The sequence below is a fragment of the Helianthus annuus genome, chromosome 9, assembly GCF_002127325.2.
Source record: "Helianthus annuus cultivar XRQ/B chromosome 9, HanXRQr2.0-SUNRISE, whole genome shotgun sequence".
NCBI lineage: Eukaryota > Viridiplantae > Streptophyta > Magnoliopsida > Asterales > Asteraceae > Helianthus > Helianthus annuus.
Window position 1 is genome coordinate 126,930,070 of NC_035441.2, and position 13,699 is coordinate 126,943,768.

Sequence of the window (13,699 nt, forward strand, 5' to 3'; positions counted from 1 at the left end):
GATTAAACGAGGCTTCTCAAGATATATTTTAGTATTGTAGTTCCACTAAATATATATATATATATATATATATATATATATATATATATATATATTAGTGGACCTTCTTGCGGATTAATATTTTAAGTTTATGTTACGATTATCGTTCGTATTTTCATGGTTATATGTAAAACCATTTGTTTCGAGACTTAATGTGTCACACCCCAACCGATGGCGGAAACATCGGGATGAGACGAACAAATTGCTCAAAACAACATAACACTAAATGTGACAATATGAATTAAATCATTTTATTAAAACTAAAGAATAATACAGTGTTTCAAATAAAGACAAATTGCAACAAACATGGTTTATTATTAAAACGGGTATCTAGTCCATCCTAACTTGATTTCTTCATCATCTTGACTATTAACCTACAACATGTATTAAAATAACATCAACAAAAAATGTTGGCGAGTATACAAGTTTGATACATAGCATAGTAGAATAAAATGTTTAAATACTCATATCCAACATGAACAACATAATACAAGTTACTAATATGCTGAAACAGTGTCACTATATGTCAAACCCAAGTTTCCAACGCACACGCCCCAAGACTCACTCAAGGGCGGTGCGTACTCCTGTAGCATAGGAGATTTAATAAGTCTCAGAAGTTTAATAAGTCTCAGAAGTTTCCAACGCAAACACCCCAAGACTCACTCAAGGGCGGTGCGTACTCCTATAGCATAGGAGATTTAATAAGTCTCAGAAGTTTAATAAGTCTCAGAAGTTTAATAAGTCTCAGCCAGGTTAATGAGCATATAGACACGAAAGCTTACATAACATACGAGATTAACAAGCATCAAATTGTTCCATGTTTAAAATTGGATAGAGTGTGCATATAACAAGTTTCAAACGTTGCGTGTTTTTGTATAGAATACATGTTGCACCCAAAAGTGATAAAATAAAAATGGGATCAAGTATACTCACATTGATTGCGTTGCGTTTTTCTTGGTAAAGAGATTAGAGATTGCCCACGAGATTCCAAGTGATTACCCTAATTGAGGAAAACGTTACCAATTATTATGGTTTGACTTTTGGGATTGTGATATCCATGATTTGTATTGTTACCAAACATAATAAGTTAGAATTTTATTAATGATAAAGCTAGTAATAATAATAGTAGTATTTATAATACTAACATTATTTTATAAATTAAATAATATTAATAATTATAATAATAATAGTTGAAATAAGGATAATACTAACAATAATATCATTATTAGTAATAATTAAATTTATAATACTAATAATATTAACAACTAATGATAATAATAAAATTGTTTTTTAATGAAAATGATAATATTTCTAATAACAATATTAATATTGATATTTATATAAAAAAATAATTAAATAAATTTCAGTGATTAATAATTATAACAATAATAATAATACAATACTAATAATAGAATAATGATCATAATTTTATAAATTTAGGTTAATATATATGTACTAATAATAATAATAATTCTGATAATGTAATTAATAATTCTGATTATTATAGATTAAATGAATCCGATTAATAAAAATTCCGATACTAATAATTCTGATTATTATTAATAAAAATTTCTGATATTAACAAACATTTTGATATTAATAATAAACCTAATTAATTATATATATATATATATATATATATAATAATCCTGATTAAATATAATAACTCTGATTAATTATATAATAATAATAATAAAATTTCTGCTTAAAAAAATATTAACAATAATTGAATAAATATAACTGGATTTATATAAACATTATAACTGGATTTTTATAAAAATAATATTAATAGTTAAGTTTATTTAATATTAAACTAAATATTAATAATAATAATAATAACTGAGTTTGTTAAATAATAACAAACTAGCAATAACACCCGCGCGCGTTGCGGCGCAGGTACATCGCAAACATCGAATGGATTAGTTCAAACATTATGTGATGTGTTAACCATATGAAAACGTGCATTTCGACATATCATAGAAAACATAACAGGTATAACAGAAAAATTGACATGTATAATCGAAAGAGATTAATTAGAACTTTTGGAAATAAAGGGAAAAAAAAACCACAATTTGACTCCACTCGGTTCGAAACAAAATTTGCGAAACATTCATATAATAAGCAAGTAAGCATATTATGTTTGACCTCACTCATTTCCCAAAAAAAGTTTACTTTGAAACATACACCAACTCGAATTTATACCAAAACGTACATATAAATATGGACGTAAAAATGTTTTTTAAACAAAAGCATATTATATTTGATCTGACTTATTTCCAGAAAAAAGTTTATGTCGAATAGAGAAAATCGAATTCATACCGACACGTACATAAAAATATGCACTTAAAAATAGTTTTTTTTTTTTTTTTTGAAGTAAAGGAAGTATAAGGGTAAACTTGAAACAAATTATTTTTAGTTAAAAATTTAATAGGTTAAACATATGTGTAAAAATGTGTCAAGTAGCCCAATGCCACACCACCACCAATAGAAGAGCTCGTAAAATAAAATAAATAAAAAGAGTAAAAATAACTTTGAACGAAAAACAGACGTAAAGTCATTGAAATGCGAAGAAATTAGTCTGAAATGTAAAACGTAGAAAGAAAAAACTAAGTCAATTTAGGACCCGCACATTAGAACGAACTTGTCAAACGAAGCATAATAGACGTGTTGCGACGGGCCTGTCAAATAGGAAAAGCAGACAAAAAACATTGAACCATACACACACGTTGCAGCGTGTTGACTCGCCAAATTTTGAACGAAACGTAGAACAAAAAACTTGTAAAGGATGAAAAGTATAGAGGACTAAAGTTGAAAATAAAAAAGTGTTAAGGTTAAATTGTAAATAAATAAAAAAAGTTAAATGAAAAGATAAAAACTTTAAATGGAAAATGAAAATGAAAAATAAAAGAAGATTTTTTTTGAAAATCACCCCATGCACATGGTACAACTAATAATGCAAGAAAAACTTGCTTATTTATAGTATAAAAATTATTAATTAATGATATTATTAATAAAACAATAACAATAAACAACGAACTTTAAGTGTAAACCGGAAAGTTGGCCGGAAACTGTATCAGAGAAGTTACCGGTGGGAACGGGGGTGGCAGTCGTCTTCTCCGGCGGTTACCGGTGGTTCCGGCGGTCGCAAGTTCTTCCGGCGAGTTGCAGGTTCTTCCGGTGGGGTAGTGAAGGTCGAATGGTGGTGGGTTTCGGAGGTGGTGAGTGCCGGTTTATATAGGAACCAAAGACGTTTTGCACGATTGGAAATGGTTTCGTAATTTCGGTGATTGATTCTCTTGAATGGGAATTTAACAGAATAAAAGGAAATGTTGATCATGGACCACGCGGTCTCGGTTGTCAATCTCCGATTAATCAGAAGGTTGAACAAAAGGAAAGTGAAGGTCAACGTGTTGCTGTTTTAGGCGGTTAAGTGGAAATTCGAAACACTGAAATACCGGATAAGAGTTATTAGTTTCCATAAACGTTTGGATGTGGCATGCCCGGCCGAGTGGTTAGTGCGTTGCTTTGTGTGATCGAGGTCGCGAGTTCGAATCTGGGGGGCCGGTCCTTTAAAGTAGAATCCCCCATTTTTTTCCTGTTTTTTGGCACTAACTGCACTAACTGAGTTTTCTAACTCAGTTAGTGGTTTCTTTTATAAAAACTAACCTAGTTGGACTAACTAGGTTATTTTGAATGTATTAAAGGATCTACTAACTAGGTTAGGTTTAAACTAACCTTGTTAACCAAAAACTAATTTATTAAAATATTAGTTTATTTAATTGTTTAAAATATTAAATTATTAAATTAAAAATAATAAATATTATAATTATTTGATTTAACCCAAATTTTGGGTATTTTAACGAATTAACGTACGAATTCCCGATTTTTGTACGGTTTAGGATCCGAATTTCAAGACGGGTCGGATTTTGAATATCCGTTTTTTACGGATGTTACAGTCTCCCCTACTTTAGGAGATTTCGTCCTCGAAATCTAAGAGGATCACTTTTGAAAAGATGAGATTTAAAGATTTAGGAGAGAGAATAAATGAGACTTGATCATAATGATTATTTGAGAAAAATTGTTTCCATGAATGCGTCACATAGCATACAAAAGTTTCAATTAGTTTCACATAGCATGTAAAATGTTCAACTAGTTTCACATAGCATGATCATGAATTTCACGTCGTGTAACATAGATAATAAAAACATCGTAGAATTTAGTTTATTCACGAGAGATTATTATTATTTGTTTTAGATTGCGAAGATAGTGCGTATCGTGCTTCCAAGCTTGAAATGAAAGTAACGTTCAAATATAAAGTTTCATTGAGAACGAAAAAAATTTGGCAACTACCTTTGAGGTAAGGAAATCACCCCTAGCTCATTGGTGAAGTTGAAAATTGAGCGAAGCTAATCGTCAAGGTAAGGAAATCACTCCTATCTTGATGATATTAGCATAAAATTTAGAACAATCCACATGACACACTTAGTTAACAAGATTAACGTATCACTGGCATGTGAATAAACATGTCAACCCATCGTGTACCGCAATGTTGACTACCCAACATCGTCGCAACGAAGAGGGTGTAATGTTGTTAATTTAACATGACCACTAGAATACGGGCGGGCGCTACTCCTATAGCACTACGCATAGTGCTATACATGTTAAGGTGTGGGTTAAAGGACAAGTTTATCACATAAGAATAACCCAGTAACACGAATCCAGTATAATATACTAGCATGCATGTATTAGATTGAAATGGTATATCGTACAAATGTAAAACACATGAAAATTGAGATAGCATAAAAGAGATTCAACGTAAAATATGGATTATCACGGAACGTAACATACGACAATTCCAAAGTGAATCAAAGTCCTTTTCAAATTAAGGAAACGTGCCTTGGCCTAATAGACAAATACTCTCATCGAGGAGCGACTAACGATATTTGTCCTTCCAGTTACTACACGTCCTTAATCGATTGGGAAATCGAAACTTTGGCGAGAGCGAAAATCGAGGAGTGGGACTAGTTAACAAGATGCGAGTATCACCTCTAACTTGATAACATCGTACCCTAATGTGGTTGGTACTTATCCTAAGATAAGGGTCCACTGGAATATGAAATGGAAAACTCCCATCAAGGTTTGGATATCACTCCTAACTTGAGGGTAGATTTCGTGCAAAAATCAAAGTATAGCTGAGTGAAAATCATCCCCAAGTGTGGGAATCACCCCTATCTTGATGAGTCTTTTCGATTGTGTTGTAAAAGTGTCTTCAAAGCCTCCAAGTGTGTATTGTGTTAGCCTTAGGAAAGGCATGTATATTAAGAGTCCAAAAGAAAGTAGAGGGAAGCAAAGAAGATAGAAAAGAAGTTGTTTTAAGCAACACATAGTGAATAAGCTCCTAAACTATAGACTAGGCAAGGCATTCCTAATTCCCTATAGTTATGGCTCTGATACCAATCTGGTAACAGAGTACTCCTACTATAGGCTAGGCAAAAGTAAGGCAATCCTACCTAATTCCCTATAGTTATGGCTCTGATACCAATCTGGTATCAGAGTATTCCTACAAGAGACTAGGGAAAAGTAAGGCAATCCTACCTAATTCCCTATAGTTATGGCTCTGATACCAATCTGTCACACCCCAACCGATGGTGGAAACATCGGGATGAGACGAACAAATTGCTCAAAACAACATAACACTAAATGTGACAATATGAATTAAATCATTTTATTAAAACTAAAGAATAATACATTGTTTCAAATAAAGACAAATTGCAACAAACATGGTTTATTATTAAAACGGGTATCTAGTCCATCCTAACTTGATTCCTTCATCATCTTGACTATTAACCAACAACATGTATTAAAATAACATCAACAAAAAATGTTGGCGAGTATACAAGTTTGATACATAGCATAGTAGAATAAAAAGTTTAAATACTCATATCCAACATGAACAACATAATACAAGTTACTAATATGCTGAAACAGTGTCACTATATGTCAAACCCAAGTTTCCAACGCACACGCCCCAAGACTCACTCAAGGGCGGTGCGTACTCCTATAGCATAGGAGATTTAATAAGTCTCAGAAGTTTAATAAGTCTCAGAAGTTTCCAACGCAAACACCCCAAGACTCACTCAAGGGCGGTGCGTACTCCTATAGCATAGGAGATTTAATAAGTCTCAGAAGTTTAATAAGTCTCAGAAGTTTAATAAGTCTCAGCCAGGTTAATGAGCATATAGACACGAAAGCTTACATAACATACGAGATTAACAAGCATGAAATTGTTCCATGTTTAAAATTGGATAGAGTGTGCATATAACAAGTTTCAAACGTTGCGTGTTTTTGTATAGAATACATGTTGCACCCAAAAGTGATAAAATAAAAATGGGATCAAGTATACTCACATTGATTGCGTTGCGTTTTTCTTGGTAAAGAGATTAGAGATTGCCCACGAGATTCCAAGTGATTACCCTAATTGAGGAAAACGTTACCAATTATTATGGTTTGACTTTTGGGATTGTGATATCCATGATTTGTATTGTTACCAAACATAATAAGTTAGAATTTTATTAATGATAAAGCTAGTAATAATAATAGTAGTATTTATAATACTAACATTATTTTATAAATTAAATAATATTAATAATTATAATAATAATAGTTGAAATAAGGATAATACTAACAATAATATCATTATTAGTAATAATTAAATTTATAATACTAATAATATTAACAACTAATGATAATAATAAAATTGATTTTTAATGAAAATGATAATATTTCTAATAACAATATTAATATTGATATTTATATAAAAAAAATAATTAAATAAATTTCAGTGATTAATAATTATAACAATAATAATAATACAATACTAATAATAGAATAATGATCATAATTTTATAAATTTAGGTTAATATATATGTACTAATAATAATAATAATTCTGATAATGTAATTAATAATTCTGATTATTATAGATTAAATGAATCTGATTAATAAAAATTCCGATACTAATAATTCTGATTATTATTAATAAAAATTTCTGATATTAACAAACATTCTGAAATCAATAATAAACCTAATTAATTATATATATATATATATATATATATATATAATAATCCTGATTAAATATAATAACTCTGATTAATTATATAATAATAATAATAAAATTTCTGCTTAAAAAAATATTAACAATAATTGAATAAATATAACTGGATTTATATAAACATTATAACTGGATTTTTATAAAAATAATATTAATAGTTAAGTTTATTTAATATTAAACTAAATATTAATAATAATAATAATAACTGAGTTTGTTAAATAATAACAAACTAGCAATAACACCCGCGCGCGTTGCGGCGCAGGTACATCGCAAACATCGAATGGATTAGTCCAAACATTATGTGATGTGTTAACCATATGAAAACGTGCATTTCGACATATCATAGAAAACATAACAGGTATAACAGAAAAATTGACATGTATAATCGAAAGAGATTAATTAGAACTTTTGGAAATAAAGGGAAAAAAAACCACAATTTGACTCCACTCGGTTCGAAACAAAATTTGCGAAACATTCATATAATAAGCAAGTAAGCATATTATATTTGACCTCACTCATTTCCCAAAAAAAGTTTACTTTGAAACATACACCAACTCGAATTTATACCAAAACGTACATATAAATATGGACGTAAAAATGTTTTTTAAACAAAAGCATATTATATTTGATCTGACTTATTTCCAGAAAAAAGTTTATGTCGAATAGAGAAAATCGAATTCATACCGACACGTACATAAAAATATGCACTTAAAAATAGTTTTTTTTTTAAGTAAAGGAAGTATAAGGGTAAACTTGAAACAAATTATTTTTAGTTAAAAATTTAATAGGTTAAACATATGTGTAAAAATGTGTCAAGTAGCCCAATGCCACACCACCACCAATAGAAGAGCTCGTAAAATAAAATAAATAAAAAGAGTAAAAATAACTTTGAACGAAAAACATACGTAAAGTCATTGAAATGCGAAGAAATTAGTCTGAAATGTAAAACGTAGAAAAAAAAACTAAGTCAATTTAGGACCCGCACATTAGAACGAACTTGTCAAACGAAGCATAATAGACGTGTTGCGACGGGCCTGTCAAATAGGAAAAGCAGACAAAAAACATTGAACCATACACACACGTTGCAGCGTGTTGACTCGCCAAATTTTGAACGAAACGTAGAACAAAAAACTTGTAAAGGATGAAAAGTATAGAGGACTAAAGTTGAAAATAAAAAAGTGTTAAGGTTAAATTGTAAATAAATAAAAAAAGTTAAATGAAAAGATAAAAACTTTAAATGGAAAATGAAAATGAAAAATAAAAGAAGAAATTTTTTTGAAAATCACCCCATGCACATGGTACAACTAATAATGCAAGAAAAACTTGCTTATTTATAGTATAAAAATTATTAATTAATGATATTATTAATAAAACAATAACAATAAACAACGAACTTTAAGTGTAAACCGAAAAGTTGGCCGGAAACTGTATCAGAGAAGTTACCGGTGGGAACGGGGGTGGCAGTCGTCTTCTCCGGCGGTTAACGGTGGTTCCGGCGGTCGCAAGTTCTTCCGGCGAGTTGCAGGTTCTTCCGGTGGGGTAGTGAAGGTCGAATGGTGGTGGGTTTCGGAGGTGGTGAGTGCCGGTTTATATAGGAACCAAAGACGTCTTGCACGATTGGAAATGGTTTCGTAATTTCGGTGATTGATTCTCTTGAATGGGAATTTAACAGAATAAAAGGAAATGTTGATCATGGACCACGCGGTCTCGGTTGTCAATCTCCGATTAATCAGAAGGTTGAACAAAAGGAAAGTGAAGGTCAACGTGTTGCTGTTTTAGGCGGTTAAGTGGAAATTCGAAACACTGAAATACCGGATAAGAGTTATTAGTTTCCATAAACGTTTGGATGTGGCATGCCCGGCCGAGTGGTTAGTGCGTTGCTTTGTGTGATCGAGGTCGCGAGTTCGAATCTGGGGGGCTGGTCCTTTAAAGTAGGATCCCCCCTTTTTTCCTGTTTTTTGGCACTAACTGCACTAACTGAGTTTTCTAACTCAGTTAGTGGTTTCTTTTATAAAAACTAACCTAGTTGGACTAACTAGGTTATTTTGAATGTATTAAAGGATCTACTAACTAGGTTAGGTTTAAACTAACCTTGTTAACCAAAAACTAATTTATTAAAATATTAGTTTATTTAATTGTTTAAAATATTAAATTATTAAATTAAAAATAATAAATATTATAATTATTTGATTTAACCCAAATTTTGGGTATTTTAACGAATTAACGTACGAATTCCCGATTTTTGTACGGTTTAGGATCCGAATTTCAAGACGGGTCGGATTTTGAATATCCGTTTTTTACGGATGTTACAGTCTCCCCTACTTTAGGAGATTTCGTCCTCGAAATCTAAGAGGATCACTTTTGAAAAGATGAGATTTAAAGATTTAGGAGAGAGAATAAATGAGACTTGATCATAATGATTATTTGAGAAAAATTGTTTCCATGAATGCGTCACATAGCATACAAAAGTTTCAATTAGTTTCACATAGCATGTAAAATGTTCAACTAGTTTCACATAGCATGATCATGAATTTCACGTCGTGTAACATAGATAATAAAAACATCGTAGAATTTAGTTTATTCACGAGAGATTATTATTATTTGTTTTAGATTGCGAAGATAGTGCGTATCGTGCTTCCAAGCTTGAAATGAAAGTAACGTTCAAATATAAAGTTTCATTGAGAACGAAAAAAATTTGGCAACTACCTTTGAGGTAAGGAAATCACCCCTAGCTCATTGGTGAAGTTGAAAATTGAGCGAAGCTAATCGTCAAGGTAAGGAAATCACTCCTATCTTGATGATATTAGCATAAAATTTAGAACAATCCACATGACACACTTAGTTAACAAGATTAACGTATCACTGGCATGTGAATAAACATGTCAACCCATCGTGTACCGTAATGTTGACTACCCAACATCGTCGCAACGAAGAGGGTGTAATGTTGTTAATTTAACATGACCACTAGAATACGGGCGGGCGCTACTCCTATAGCACTACGCATAGTGCTATACATGTTAAGGTGTGGGTTAAAGGACAAGTTCATCACATAAGAATAACCCAGTAACACGAATCCAGTATAACATACTAGCATGCATGTATTAGATTGAAATGGTATATCGTACAAATGTAAAACACATGAAAATTGAGATAGCATAAAAGAGATTCAACGTAAAACATGGATTATCACGGAACGTAACATACGACAATTCCAAAGTGAATCAAAGTCCTTTTCAAATTAAGGAAACGTGCCTTGGCCTAATAGACAAATACTCTCATCGAGGAGCGACTAACGATATTTGTCCTTCCAGTTACTACACGTCCTTAATCGATTGGGAAATCGAAACTTTGGCGAGAGCGAAAATCGAGGAGTGGGACTAGTTAACAAGATGCGAGTATCACCTCTAACTTGATAACATCGTACCCTAATGTGGTTGGTACTTATCCTAAGATAAGGGTCCACTGGAATATGAAATGGAAAACTCCCATCAAGGTTTGGATATCACTCCTAACTTGAGGGTAGATTTCGTGCAAAAATCAAAGTATAGCTGAGTGAAAATCATCCCCAAGTGTGGGAATCACCCCTATCTTGATGAGTCTTTTCGATTGTGTTGTAAGAGTGTCTTCAAAGCCTCCAAGTGTGTATTGTGTTAGCCTTAGGAAAGGCATGTATATTAAGAGTCCAAAAGAAAGTAGAGGGAAGCAAAGAAGATAGAAAAGAAGTTGTTTTAAGCAACACATAGTGAATAAGCTCCTAAACTATAGACTAGGCAAGGCATTCCTAATTCCCTATAGTTATGGCTCTGATACCAATCTGGTATCAGAGTACTCCTACTATAGGCTAGGCAAAAGTAAGGCAATCCTACCTAATTCTCTATAGTTATGGCTCTGATACCAATCTTGTATCAGAGTATTCCTACAAGAGACCAGGGAAAAGTAAGGCAATCCTACCTAATTCCCTATAGTTATGGCTCTGATACCAATCTGTCACACCCCAACCGATGGCGGAAACATCGGGATGAGACGAACAAATTGCTCAAAACAACATAACACTAAATGTGACAATATGAATTAAATCATTTAATTAAAACTAAAGAATAATACATTGTTTCAAATAAAGACAAATTGCAACAAACATGGTTTATTATTAAAACGGGTATCTAGTCCATCCTAACTTGATTCCTTCATCATCTTGACTATTAACCTACAACATGTATTAAAATAACATCAACAAAAAATGTTGGCGAGTATACAAGTTTGATACATAGCATAGTAGAATAAAAAGTTTAAATACTCATATCCAACATGAACAACATAATACAAGTTACTAATATGCTGAAACAATGTCACTATATGTCAAACCCAAGTTTCCAACGCACACGCCCCAAGACTCACTCAAGGGCGGTGCGTACTCCTATAGCATAGGAGATTTAATAAGTCTCAGAAGTTTAATAAGTCTCAGAAGTTTCCAACGCAAACACCCCAAGACTCACTCAAGGGCGGTGCGTACTCCTATAGCATAGGAGATTTAATAAGTCTCAGAAGTTTAATAAGTCTCAGAAGTTTAATAAGTCTCAGCCAGGTTAATGAGCATATAGACACGAAAGCTTACATAACATACGAGATTAACAAGCATCAAATTGTTCCATGTTTAAAATTGGATAGAGTGTGCATATAACAAGTTTCAAACGTTGCGTGTTTTTGTATAGAATACATGTTGCACCCAAAAGTGATAAAATAAAAATGGGATCAAGTATACTCACATTGATTGCGTTACGTTTTTCTTGGTAAAGAGATTAGAGATTGCCCACGAGATTCCAAGTGATTACCCTAATTGAGGAAAACGTTACCAATTATTATGGTTTGACTTTTGGGATTGTGATATCCATGATTTGTATTGTTACCAAACATAATAAGTTAGAATTTTATTAATGATAAAGCTAGTAATAATAATAGTAGTATTTATAATACTAACATTATTTTATAAATTAAATAATATTAATAATTATAATAATAATAGTTGAAATAAGGATAATACTAACAATAATATCATTATTAGTAATAATTAAATTTATAATACTAATAATATTAACAACTAATGATAATAATAAAATTGATTTTTAATGAAAATGATAATATTTCTAATAACAATATTAATATTGATATTTATATAAAAAAATAATTAAATAAATTTCAGTGATTAATAATTATAACAATAATAATAATACAATACTAATAATAGAATAATGATCATAATTTTATAAATTTAGGTTAATATATATGTACTAATAATAATAATAATTCTGATAATGTAATTAATAATTCTGATTATTATAGATTAAATGAATCTGATTAATAAAAATTCCGATACTAATAATTCTGATTATTATTAATAAAAATTTCTGATATTAACAAACATTCTGATATTAATAATAAACCTAATTAATTATACATATATAATAATCCTGATTAAATATAATAACTCTGATTAATTATATAATAATAATAATAATAATAAAATTTCTGCTTAAAAAAATATTAACAATAATTGAATAAATATAACTGGATTTATATAAACATTATAACTGGATTTTTATAAAAATAATATTAATAGTTAAGTTTATTTAATAATAAACTAAATATTAATAATAATAATAATAATAATAACTGAGTTTGTTAAATAATAACAAATTATTAATTAATGATATTATTAATAAAACAATAACAATAAACAACGAACTTTAAGTGTAAACCGGAAAATTGGCCGGAAACTGTATCAGAGAAGTTACCGGTGGGAACGGGGGTGGTAATCGTCTTCTCCGGCGGTTAACGGTGGTTCCGGCGGTCGCAAGTTCTTCCGGCGAGTTGCAGGTTCTTCCGGTGGGGTAGTGAAGGTCGAATGGTGGTGGGTTTCGGAGGTGGTGAGTGCCGGTTTATATAGGAACCGAAGACGTTTTGCACGATTGGAAATGGTTTCGTAATTTCGGTGATTGATTCTCTTGAATGAGAATTTAACAGAATAAAAGGAAATGTTGATCATGGACCACGCGGTCTCGGTTGTCAATCTCCGATTAATCAGAAGGTTGAACAAAAGGAAAGTGAAGGTCAACGTGTTGCTGTTTTAGGCGGTTAAGTGGAAATTCGAAACACTGAAATACCGGATAAGAGTTATTAGTTTCCATAAACGTTTGGATGTGGCATGCCCGGCCGAGTGGTTAGTGCGTTGCTTTGTGTGATCGAGGTCGCGAGTTCGAATCTGGGGGGGCGGTCCTTTAAAGAAGGATCCCCCCTTTTTTCCTGTTTTTTGGCACTAACTGCACTAACTGAGTTTTCTAACTCAGTTAGTGGTTTCTTTTATAAAAACTAACCTAGTTGGACTAACTAGGTTATTTTGAATGTATTAAAGGATCTACTAACTAGGTTAGGTTTAAACTAACCTTGTTAACCAAAAACTAATTTATTAAAATATTAGTTTATTTAATTGTTTAAAATATTAAATTATTAAATTAAAAATAATAAATATTATAATTATTTGATTTAACCCAAA